Genomic DNA, 12,483 nt, shown 5'->3' with positions numbered 1-12,483 from the left:
GTACAGATGGCCTTTCTTTTCACTACATCTGTATCTTTGGGATAAATACCCAGTAATGCAATTGCGGGGCCATAGGGTAACTCATTTTTAATTTGAGGAACCTCCACACCATTTTCCAAGCTGGCTGCACCAACCTGCATCTGCACCAACAGTGTAAGAGGGTTCCCCTTTCTCCACATTGTCCATTTCTCCAACACTTGTTGCTTCCTGACTTGTCAGTTTTTGCCATTCTTATTGGTGTAAGGTGGTATCTCAATGTGGTTTTGATTTGAATTTCCATGATGGCTAATGATGATGAACATTTTTTCATGTGTCTTTGGCCATTGGTCTGTCTTCTTTTGAGGAGTGCTGTTCATGTCTTCTGCCCATTTTTAACTTGATTATTTGTCTTTTGGGTATTGAATTTGAGAAGTTCTTCATAGATCTTCGATATCAGCCTTTTTTTTAAATTTATTTGACAGAGATCACAAGTAGGCTGAGAGGCAGGCAGAGAGAGAGAGGTGGAAGCAGGCTCCCCACTGAGCAGAGAGCCCGATGCAGGGCTCGATCCCAGGACCCTGGGATCATGACCTGAGCCGAAGGCAGAGGCTTTAACCCACTGAGCCACCCAGGCGCCCCCAATATCAGCCTTTTATCTGTAAATGTCACTTGCAAGTATCTTTTCCCATTCGGTGGGTTGCTTCTTTGTTTTGCTGACTGTTTGCTTTGCTGTGCAGAAGATCTTGATGAAGTTCCAAAAGTTCATTTTCGCTGTTTCCCTTGCCTTTGGAGACGTGTCTTGAAAGAAGTTGTCGCAGCTGATGTCAAAGAAGTTCCTGCCTGTGTTCTCTCGGATTCTGATGGATTCCTGTCTCACATTGAGGTCTTTTGTCCATGTCGAGTTTATCTTTGTGTATGGTGTAGGAGAATGGTCGAGTTTCATTTCACTCTTCTGTATATAGCTGTCCAATGTTACGTTGATATTTCCTGGAATCACAGTTAATATGAGCAGGCACTTGTGGCATGGTCAGGGGAACAGAGCCAGCCCCCCAGGAGGCATGCGGTTGACTACGGAGAACAGTCAGGGCTGCAGGGCATTAGCTTTTAGTTTGCCCACTCTGCCCGTGGCACAGCATTGTGCCTGTTCACCTGTGACTCGGTGACCCTGAGAGTTGTGTGAGTGTGGTAAGTGCAGTTCAGTTAAGAGATCTACTGTATGCTGTTGCATAGATTATACATTTAAGTATTTATTGCTCTATTCACTGAAAGTCTTTCTAGAACTTTTGCTGTTCTAAGCAGGGTTGCACAAAATATCCTAAATAGCTGAAATACTTAACCTTGTAATGACTTCCTTAGGAAATTTGTAGAGCAGTGTTGTCTAGGTCCAAATAGTATACAGACTTTGAAGGCTTTGAATATGCATTTGACATAACCTTCCAGAACAGTTGGACACCTTCCCTTATGCCTCAATTTCCTTAAAATTTGCCAAATCTTGTCCTTTTTAAACAGCTTTGCCATTTTGATGGGTGAAAAAGGACATTCACAAATGGCCTTTCTTTGAATTGTACTGAGATTGAACTTGAAAAAATTACTTTTTATCTTTTTAGTTAAATTTCTAGTTCAAGTCATTTTAGATATCAGAATCTTAAAATCTGTTGCCTCCCAATATGGGTTTTCATAGGATAAGAACAATTTTCAGTGCTAGAAGAAACAATCCTAAAATGTGTTTGGAACCACAGAAGACCCCAAATAGCCAAAGCGATCTTGAAAAAGGAAAGCAAAGCTGGAGGCCTCAGAATTCCCAGACTTTAAGTTATATTATAAAGCTGTAGTCACCAAGACAGCATGGTACTGGCACAAAAACAGACCCATTCATCAATGGAACAGAATAGAAAACCCAGAAATGAACCCACAACTATATGGTCAATTAATATTTGACAAAACAGTAAAGAATATCCAAATGGGAAAAAGTTGGTCTTTTCAACAAGTGGTGTTGGGAAAACTGGACAGCCATATGCAGAAGAATGAAAGCGCGCACCACTTTCTTACACCACACACAGAAATAAATTCAAAATGGAGGAAAGACCCAAGTGTGAGACAGGAATCCATCAGAATCCTAGAGGAAAACACAGGCAGCAACCTCTTTGACCCTCGGCTATAACAACTTCTTACTAGACATGTCTCCTGAGGCAATGGAAACAGGAGCAAAAACTATTGGGACTTCATCAAGATAAAAAGCTGCACAATGAAGGAAACAACCAACAAAACTAAAACGCAACCTACAGAATGGGATAAAATATCTGCAAATGACATATCTGGTAAGGGGTTAGTATCCAAAATATATGAAGAACTTATATAACTCAACACCCAAAAACCAAATAATCCAGCTAAAAAAATGGATGGAAGACACAAGCAGGCATTTTTCCAGAGAAGACATCCAGATGGCTAACAGGCACATGAAAATAAGAAAAAGAGATTTTCATTTTTTAAAAAGATTTTATTTATTTATTTGGCAGACAGAGATCGCACGTAGGCAGAGAGGCAGGCGGGGTGGGGAGGGGGGGAAGGGGGTGGGGAGGGGTGAAGGAGGCTCCCTGCCAAGCAGAGAGCCCGATGTGGGGCTCGATCTCAGGACCCTGAGATCATGACCTGAGCTGAAGGCAGAAGCTTTAACCACTGAGCCACCCAGGCACCCCGAGATTTTCATTTTTAATACAGGACTTTAAGAAGATAAGATGAAGCAAAAAAATAGGACATACAGGAGGCTCCGGGTATTTAATGTTCTGTCCCTCTTTAAAGAATTGGGAGCTTTGGGCGCCTGGGTGGCTCAGTTGGATGAGTGCCTTTGACTCAGGTCATGATCCTGGAATCGCAGGGTCTAGTCTCCGATGAGGCTTCCTGCTCAGTGGGGGGTCTGCTGCTCCCTCTGACCTTCCCCCACTCATGCTCTCTCTTGCTCTCATTCTCTCTCTCTCTCAAATAAACAAAATCTTAAAAAAAAGAATAGTGAGTTTTTAACTAAGCCCAGCATTGTTAATGTGTCTAGCACAGAAGTCAGCATGGTTTGTACGGGGTTGTCTATGCTGAGATACCCCCAATTTACTTATTTATCACCATGTTCTTTCTTTTTGCTCAGGCATTCCTTCAGCAGGCCGTCTCTGACGATGGCGTCTTTAACGTTGCTTTTTGGGAAGAGTTCATGGTAGTGTGCTTTGCGCTGTGCTGTGTGTACCCGTGTGCTGCTGTGCGTCCATTCCTTGTGAATCTGAACACCGCGTGCTCCCTTTGCTCCCTTTGCTCCCCGTGTTCTCTGGGATGTGATCTGTTTTCTCTCATCTCTTTGAATAGGGCCAGGAGCTTGACTGCTGAAGAACTGAAGTCTTCCCTGCACTGTCACCCCAGGGAGTTCAAGATTTAATTTTTCTTTTTGTAAGTTTGTGCAGAGAAAGAAATTTTATCTTTCTAAAAGCATTTTTTTTTTTTTGAGAGAGAGAGCGAGTGCACATGCACAAGAGTGGGGTTGGGGGGCAGAGGGAGAGAGAAAGTCTTAAGCAGGCTCTGTGCTCAGCATGGAGCCCAGTGCGGTACTCGATCCATGACCCCGAGATCATGACCTGAGCTGAAATCAAGAGTTGGATGCTTCCCTGACTGAGCCTCCCAGGTGCCCATCAAAGACATATTTGATTCTGTGGGATGGCTGGAAGAATCTGGAAGGTTCTTTTCCATGTGGTGTTGGCTGTTCCATGTCACTTAGGCAGCTGTGTGTAGCCGGGAGCTGAGCTGGGAGCATGGCCGGGCCTGGAACATCTCCCACCTCAGCTGGGGTGGCTGGAATTGGTGGGGGCTGACCAGGCCTGTAAACAGGTGGCTTGAGGGTTCCACAGAGGGACAGTCAGATTTCCAAATCCTAACTGTGCCATCCTTCTGCCTCTCAGAGCCATCTCTGTGGAGGGAGTGATCAGGTGTGGCATGAGCTGACAAGGAAGAGCACTGGGTAAAGGCCATCAGTGGGATGATTGAGAGGTCACTGGTAAGAAAAAGTTTCAAAATGTGATGGTGTCTGGAGCTGGGTCGGAATGGGCTGAGTCATTCCCAGAGTCCTGCTCTCTTTCCTGGGTGAATTCCTCAGACTCTGTGCTAATGAGATACTCTCCTAAAGACATTTTATGAACAAGTTCCATTGGGAAACACTACATCAGATACCTGTCCTGTGGTAGTTTTTAATGCATATTTGGTTACAAAAGACTCTGAAAAGTAGGCCCATAAGAACACCTGTTTAACTTTGTTTAATCAGCTTTCAAGAACCTTATTTGACCATGGTCTTTTTTCTTTTTTTTTTTTCTTTTCTTTTTTAAAGATTTTACTTATTTATTTATTTATTTGTCAGAGAGAGGGAGAGAGAGAGAGAGAAAGAGAGAGGGAGAGAGAGGGAGAGAGAGGGAGAGATCGCCAGCGCAGAAGCAGGCAGAGCGGCAGGCAGAGGCAGAGACAGAAGCCCGCTCCCGGCTGAGCAAGGAGCCTGATATGGGACTCAATTCCAGGACCCTGGGATCATGACCTGAGCCGAAGGCAGCGGCTTAACCGGCTGAGCCACCCAGGTGTCCCTTCCATGGTCTTTTTTCTTATTAATATCTTTTAACAAGGGCTCCTGGGTAGCTCAGTCAGTTAAGCATCTGCCTTCGGCTTGGGTCATGGTTCCAGGGCAGAGAGCCTGATTCTCCCTCTGCCACTCCCCCTGCTTGTGCTGGCTTTCTATCAAATAAATAAATAAAATCTTAAAAAAAATAGCTTTTAACAAACTGTACACACAAAGATTTTTTATAATGTACAAATTTGGGGTCATACTCTCTATTTTGTGCTGTGTAAAGCAGTGTAGTATGTTGTCCAAAGAGTAAATCTTTATGCCCTCTTTTCTTAGGAAGAATCAAATAGTAGTGTTACATTTCTTAAAACCAGATGTAGGATCTCATGTTAGATCTGACTGATATTTCCAGCTTTCAGGGGTTGACAGTCTTGCTTTTAACAGGAGTGTAATTGCTTGTTGTCACTGCTGATGTGGTAGAAAATATTAACTTGTAGGAACATGTATTTAAATTTTCAACAAATTCTGAACAATAACCTTGTAGCATTGTACCTCCTTACAGATGGGAAGAGGGAGGCAAAAGGAAGTGCCAGAGGGGGACGGTGAAGGTTAGTTTACATTTTCTTCCATTTTGATACCAACAATGCAAGTTTGGTACCAATTTCTCTTTCTGGGCCAGAGCCTCAAGGTCAAATTGAAGATTTTATGCTTTAACGCAAAAACATTTGGGAGCAATTAGGGATTTTTTATTTGTTTACAGAACCCCATGGCAACTTGTTTTCTTTTTTAACTTCTTAAAAAAATTTTTATTGTGTTATGTTAGTCACCATATAAAACATCATTAGTTTTTTAAAAATATTTTTATTTATTTATTTGACAGAGAGAGATCACAAGTAGACAGAGAGGCAGGCAGAGAGAGAGAGAGAGAGAGAGAGAGAGAGAGAAGCAGGCTCCCTGCTGAGCAGAGAGCCCGATGCGGGACTTGATCCCAGGACCCTGAGATCGTGACCTGAGCCAAAGGCAGCGGCTTAACCCACTGAGCCACCCAGGCGCCCAACATCATTAGTTTTTGATGTAATGTTCCAAGATTCATTGTTGACATATAACACCCAGTGCTCCATGCAATACATGCCCTCCTTAATACCCATCACCTGGCTCACCCATCCTCCCATCCCCCCTCCTCTGAAACCCTCATTTTGTTTCCCAGAGTCCACAGTCTCTCATGGTTATTCTCCCCCTCCAATTTCACCCCCTTCACTTTTCCTTTCCTTCTTATAATGTCCTCCGTGCTATTCCTTATGTTCCACAAATAAGTGAAACCATAAGATAGTTGACTCTCTGCTTGACTTATTTCACTCAGCATAATCTCCTCCAGTCCCGTCCATGTTGATGTAAAAGTTGGGTATTCATCCTTTCTAATGGCTGAGTAACATTGCATTGTGTATATGGACCACATCTTCTTTATCCATTTGTCTGTTGAAGGGCATCTTGGCTATTTCCGTAGTTTGGCAACTGTGGACATTGCTGCTATGAACATTGGGATGCATGTGGCCTTTCTTTTCACTACATCTGTATCTTTGGGGTAAATACCCAGTATTGCAATTGCTGGGTCATAGGATAGCTCTATTTTTAACATCTTGAGGAACCTCCACACTGTTCTCCAAAGTGGCTGTACCAGCTTGCATTCCCACCAGCAGTGTAAAAGCGTTCCCCTTTCTCCACATCCTCTCCAACATTTGTTGTTTCTTATCCATGGCAAGTTGTATGTTGGCAAAGTGCTGCAAAAAATTGGTGACAAGATGTAATCATCAGAAATTAAGAATTTTTATAAATGGCTAACATTGGAGTCTTACTGTGGGTTAGGCGCTGTGCTAATGATATTCAAGTGTAGTTTCTCATTCAGTCCCTACATTCACCTTTTGAAATCACTATCATTGTTACCCACATTTTGCTGATGAAGAAAGTGACTTCCCAAAACCCATCTGTGACTGTCTACAGGTGGCAAAAGTCCAGACTGGTCTAGAGTGCTGCCCTTTTACACATTTCCTACAGCTGTTATGATAAAGGGTTAAGGACTGATTATATATTTATATATATGTATGTATATGTATTTTACATATATATATAATATATCTCAGGATACAGTCAGGTCTCCAACCATGAGAGATGAGGAACTGAAAATAAGGATTTAGGAAGTTCAAAAATGGATTTAAGGGTCCTTGACTCATCACATTGCTTCTAGACAAAACTGTTGTCATAAAATTGTTTTGATCCAAGGAGATCAATCTGAGGTTTGATATATCCATATATTTGAGGTTTGATATAGCCACACTATATCCATTGTGTGGGTTTCAGAAGACAGTGTGGTGTGATGTGGTTCACCACAACACAGGTGTTGGCCTGAATGTGCGTGCTTGTGAGCTCTTGCCTCCAAGTCTGCAAGTGGCTTTTTCTGGGAGTGAGCTGGGGGATTCATGTCTTTGAGTTCTGTTTCCTACTCCTAAAAGGAGGGACACTCTCCTTATTCCACAGTCCCCTGATTTAGGCTCTATTCTTTCACTTGATTCAGCTTTTTGGTTAGTGGACTATTTTTTATTTTTTTTAAGATTTTATTTATTTATTTGACAGAGTAAGAGAGAGAGAGGTCACAAGTAGGCAGAGAGGCAGGCAGAGAGAGAGGGGGAAGCAGGCTTCCCGCCGAGCAGAGAGCCCGATGCGGGGCTCGGTCCCAGGACCCTGGGATCATGACCTGAGCCGAAGGCAGAGGCTTTTAACCCACTGAGCCACCCAGGCGCCCCCCCAGTGGACTATTTAAAAAAATGATTATTTATTTATTAGACAGAGACACAGCAAAAGAGGGAACACAAGCATGAGGAGTGGGAGAGGGAGAAGCAGGCTTCCCGCCAAGCAGGGAGCCGATGTGGGACTTGATGCCAGGACTCTGGGATCATGACCTGAGCCGAAGGCAGATGCTTAATAAATGAGCCACCCAGGTGCTTCTCGGTTAGTGAACTATTTTAATGAATGTATTGCATATCATCTTAACAATCAAGTTCTATTTAAGATGTATATGCTAAAAAAAATAGAGCCTTTCGAATAAAACAGGCTCTTCTGAAAACCATTCAGTAATCCAGAGGTATTGAGAAATTAATACCCCAGAGAAAGGTTTAGAGTAACCAAAAAAAAAAAAAAGGTAGGATATTTTGGTTTGTGTCACAGAAATTGTGCACCTTTAATAGAGGGAATAGTAAGACTAAAACAAATGAATAAAACCCTAACGGAAGTAAACTGAAAGTTACATGTGGCAAGGTATTGATATACCAGGCATTTATTTTACCCTGATTTTATATGTATCTGTATCTCTGTCATATATATTTATAAGAAAACTGTGCATTTATTTATTTATTTAATTTGTAAGCTCTGGGTCATGACATTTAGTGGGTTGTGACCAACATGCAAAACTAAAAGATCAGAATGCATCATGCGCACTAATGGTAGGTCTCATGTGGAACCTGTTCTGCGAGCTCATGGTGCAAACTTCTACAGATGTAGTAGGTCACGGTGTAAAATGTACTCTGTGGGCCATGGTAACGGATGGAGGGAGTACACTTAGCACACATTAAGATGCCTACTTGAGCTGTACTTATGTTTAATTGGTCAGAATTTTTAAAAAATATTTTATTTATTTATTTGACAGAGATCACAAGTAGGCACAGAGAGAGAGGAGGAAGCAGGCTCCCCGCTGAGCAGAGAGCCTGATGTGGGGCTCGATCCCAGGACCCTGGGATCATGACCTGAGCCAAAGGCAGAGGCTTTAACCCACTGAGCCACCCAGGCACCCTTGAATTGGTCAGACTTTTTAAGTTTTTTCTTAATTTAAATTCAATTAGCCAACATATAGTACATCATTAATTCCAGATGTAGTGTTCAGTGATTCATCAGTTGTATATAACACCCAATGCTCAAGTTTTATTTTTAAATTAGAGTTGTAAAAAACCCAAAACAACAGTAACAAAAAACCCTATTTGGTTTAGCCTGACAGGGTTCAAGGATACAACAAGTCCCTACACCACATTGGGGTGCCTGGCGCCATCTTGTGGCCTTTGGGTTACAGTACAGTGTACTACCTTTGACGGAAAACTTGTAAATCCAGTTTCTGATGTCCTGACTGAGCTATACAAATGGCCAGAGCTTGAATTTCATGAGATTCAATTTTTACTTCCATGTAACCTTGGCCACAAACCTCTAACCTCAACAGATCAACTTTAAAGTACATGCTATCTCCCAGTAGATTATCATGAGAGAGGAAAACCAATTATTGCTTCCTCTCTTGAGGTTGGGTCACAAATACTCTGTGTGTGTGTGTGTGTGTGTGTGTGTGTGTGTGTGTGTGTGTGTGTTTTATTTTTAAAAAATCTTCTTTTAAGATTTTATTTACTTGTTAGAGAGAGAGAATGAGCAGCAGGCAGAGCGAGAAGCAGACTCCCTTGTGAGCTCCCTGCTGGTGGGACACTTTCCCGCATCCCTGTCTATCCTTGTAGTTACTCACTCTCCCCTTAGAGCTACCACCACGAGTGTTGGTTATTTTAGTGTTTATTACATTGTGTTGGTCTTCTCTCTCTCTTTTTTTAAAGATTTTAAAAATTTATTTGAGAGAGAGAGAGAGAACAAAAGCAGGGTGAAGAGCAGAGGGAGAAGCAGGCTCCCCACTGAGCAGGGAGCCTGATGTGGGGCCCGATCCCAGGACTCTAGGATCATGACCTGAGCCGAAGGCACACGCTTAACTGACTGAGGCCCCCAGGTGCCCAGTGTCACCCTTTTTGTATATTTCATCCGGGAGACTATGGGCTTTTTTTTTTTTTTAATTTTAATTTTTATAAACATATATTTTTTCCCCAGGGGTACAGGTCTGTGAATCGCCAGGTTTACACACTTTACCGCACTCACCATAGCACATACCCTCCCCAATGTCCATAATAACCCCACCCCCCTCCCAATCCCCTCCCCCCAGCAACCCTCAGTTTGTTTTGTGAGATTAAGAGTCACTTATGGTTTATCTCCCTCCCAATCCCATCTTGCTTCATTTACTCTTCTCCTACCCCCTTAACCCCCATGTTGCATCTCCTCTCCCTCATATCAGGGAGATCATATGATAGTTGTCTTTCTCCGATTGACTTATTTCGCTAAGCATGATACCCTCTATTCCATCCACGTCGTCGCAAATGGCAAGATTTCATTTCTTTTGATGGCTGCATAGTATTCCATTGTGTATATATACACCACATCTTCTTTATCCATTCATCTGTTGATGGACATCTAGGTTCTTTCCATAGTTTGGCTATTGTAGACATTGCTGCTATAAACATTCGGGTGCACGTGCCCCTTTGGATCAGTACGTTTGTATCTTTAGGGTAAATACCCAGCAATGCAATTGCTGGGTCATAGGGTAGTTCTATTTTCAACATTTTGAGGAACCTCCATGCTGTTTTCCAGAGTGGTTGCACCAGCTTGCATTCCCACCAACAGTGTAGGAGGGTTCCCCTTTCTCCGAATCCTCGCCAGCATCTGTCATTTCCTGACTTGTTAATTTTAGCCATTCTGACTGGTGTGAGGTGGTATCTCATTGTGGTTTTGATTTGTATTTCCCGGATGCCGAGTGATATGGAGCACTTTTTCATGTGTCTGTTGGCCATCTGGATGTCTTCTTTGCAGAAATGTCTGTTCATGTCTTCTGCCCATTTCTTGATTGGATTCTTTGTTCTTTGGGTGTTGAGTTTGCTAAGTTCTTTATAGATTCTGGACACTAGCCCTTTATCTGATATGTCGTTTGCAAATATCTTCTCCCATTCTGTCAGTTGTCTTTTGGTTTTGTTAACTGTTTCCTTTGCTGTGCAAAAGCTTTTGATCTTGATAAAATCGACTATGGGCTTCTTGATGGGGTTGTTTCATGTGTTCTTATCCACTTCGCCAGCACAGTACCTTGCATATGTGTAGGTCATATTTTCTCTATGAACAAATGCATGAATTAGGTGAATTTGGGTTTTGACTTGGCTTTAGGTTTTGTTAAAATTGTAAGCTTAAGCCTTAGGAAGATGGATCTTTAAAAATATATTCTTAGGATTTTATTTAAGTGTATAACATTATGCCCAAATTGTGTTATGTTAATAACGGAATTGGTAAGAGTTGCTTTGCTATATAAGGCTAAATACATAGTAACTATGATAAACATTTTCTTTCAAGAGCCAGGTACAGATTTAATTACAGGAGTGTGTGTGTATGTATGTGTATGTGTACGTCTAAATAGGTATGTATATATACACACATCTCCCCTGACATGGAGACCTTTGTAGAGCAAGTTACCTCAAATACACATTTCATCACAGTCAAATGTTAGTAACTCTGTATTCAAAGACATTTCATTGAAATAATGTTGTTAGCAAGTTCATGGGTAACAAAATACAAGGATGCATTCCATGTTATCAGATAGGGGGTTAGGGTACAAAATCATTAAATAGTAAAATAGTGGTTAATGTATTTGACAATAAAATATACAACCTGGAGGTTTACTGGGAGGTGGAAAGTTTAGGATGTAGGATTAGAGATGTCCTTGGACATAGAAGAAATGCTGTGAGTAGGGAAGGAGTCCTTGCATGAGTTTCTGGAGACCACAGTCCCTGACGGAGCAGTCTGCCACTGTCATTGTAAAGTTCAGAACATGAGTAAGGCTTAGCTGGGAAATAGTGAACAGAAGAGCACACATGTGAGGGAGCCTCAGGGAATTATAGATGTCATCTATGTGCCAGTGCCCTGAAAGGCAGTGCCTAGTGTACTTTGTAGAAGCTCGAAGTTCCCTCGTGACGTATTATTGTGAAGATGCAGCCGCGGGGGCATGGTCTGTTCTGCTGGCAGGCAGCTGCTAAACCACACTGGCCGCCTTTCCTTAAGTACCTGGCAGCTGTCTCTACAGAAAGGTCTCTTAACCTTACGACTGTTGACATCTTAGGCCAGATAATTCTTTGTTGTGGGGACTGCCCCGTGCAATGTAATATGTGTAACACCACTCCTGGCCACCAGAGACCAGTGGCACCCCTGCAGTTGTGACAACCCAAAATATCTGTAGACATCACCATGTCCCCTGGGGGCAAACTGTTGCCAGCTGAGAGCTCCTGCTCTAGATTATGGTAGGTCACGGTGTTCTGGGAATAGGTCTCCTGTAGCTGCATCCCAGTTAGGCCCAGGGCCCACCCTCTCCAGGAGGATACGGGACTCTCCTTTCTAAACACTACTTTTGCTGTCTTCTGTAATTGGCCACCTGAAATTATCTTTAGGATATAATTTTGGATCTGTGGACTTTGAGAAGTAAGTTGTTTAAAGGGATAATTTATAAAAGGCACTGAGGAGTGTATTTAATGCTATTTTATTCATAGGCTACTTACATTATCCAGTTAATAAGAAAGTGGTGACTCAGGATGTATTGTTTTTATTTTTAGGTTTTCCCCCACCCCGTTACTACACTATCAGCACCTGCCTCAATAATCACATACTAAGCTCCTTGAGGGCAAAAATTCGTCTTTGGTTACTTGATAAATGCCAGGTATTTAGAGGAGATGATCAAAAGTTGCTGAATACTGAATGTTGAAACATTAACGACTGGCTTTTTGGAATGAATCTGAGCGTAACATACCTAAATTGAACTGGAGACTATAACATTATTAATGGAATGGAATGGAAATTATTAATCAAGAAGATATAGCCTGGGGATCCTGGGTGGCTCAGTTGGCAAAATGTCTCTTGGTTTCGAGTCTGGTCATGATCTTGGGGTCATGGGATGGAGCCCTACATCAGACTCCATGCTCAGCATGGAGCCTGCTTGAGACTACCCACCCCTCAACTCCAACTCCCCCAACTCCATGCTCTCTAAT

This window comes from Lontra canadensis, unplaced genomic scaffold (genome assembly GCF_010015895.1).
Source record: "Lontra canadensis isolate GAN:19392208 unplaced genomic scaffold, GSC_riverotter_1.0 scaffold127, whole genome shotgun sequence".
NCBI classification, from domain to species: Eukaryota; Metazoa; Chordata; class Mammalia; order Carnivora; family Mustelidae; genus Lontra; species Lontra canadensis.
This window is presented reverse-complemented; position numbering follows the sequence as displayed.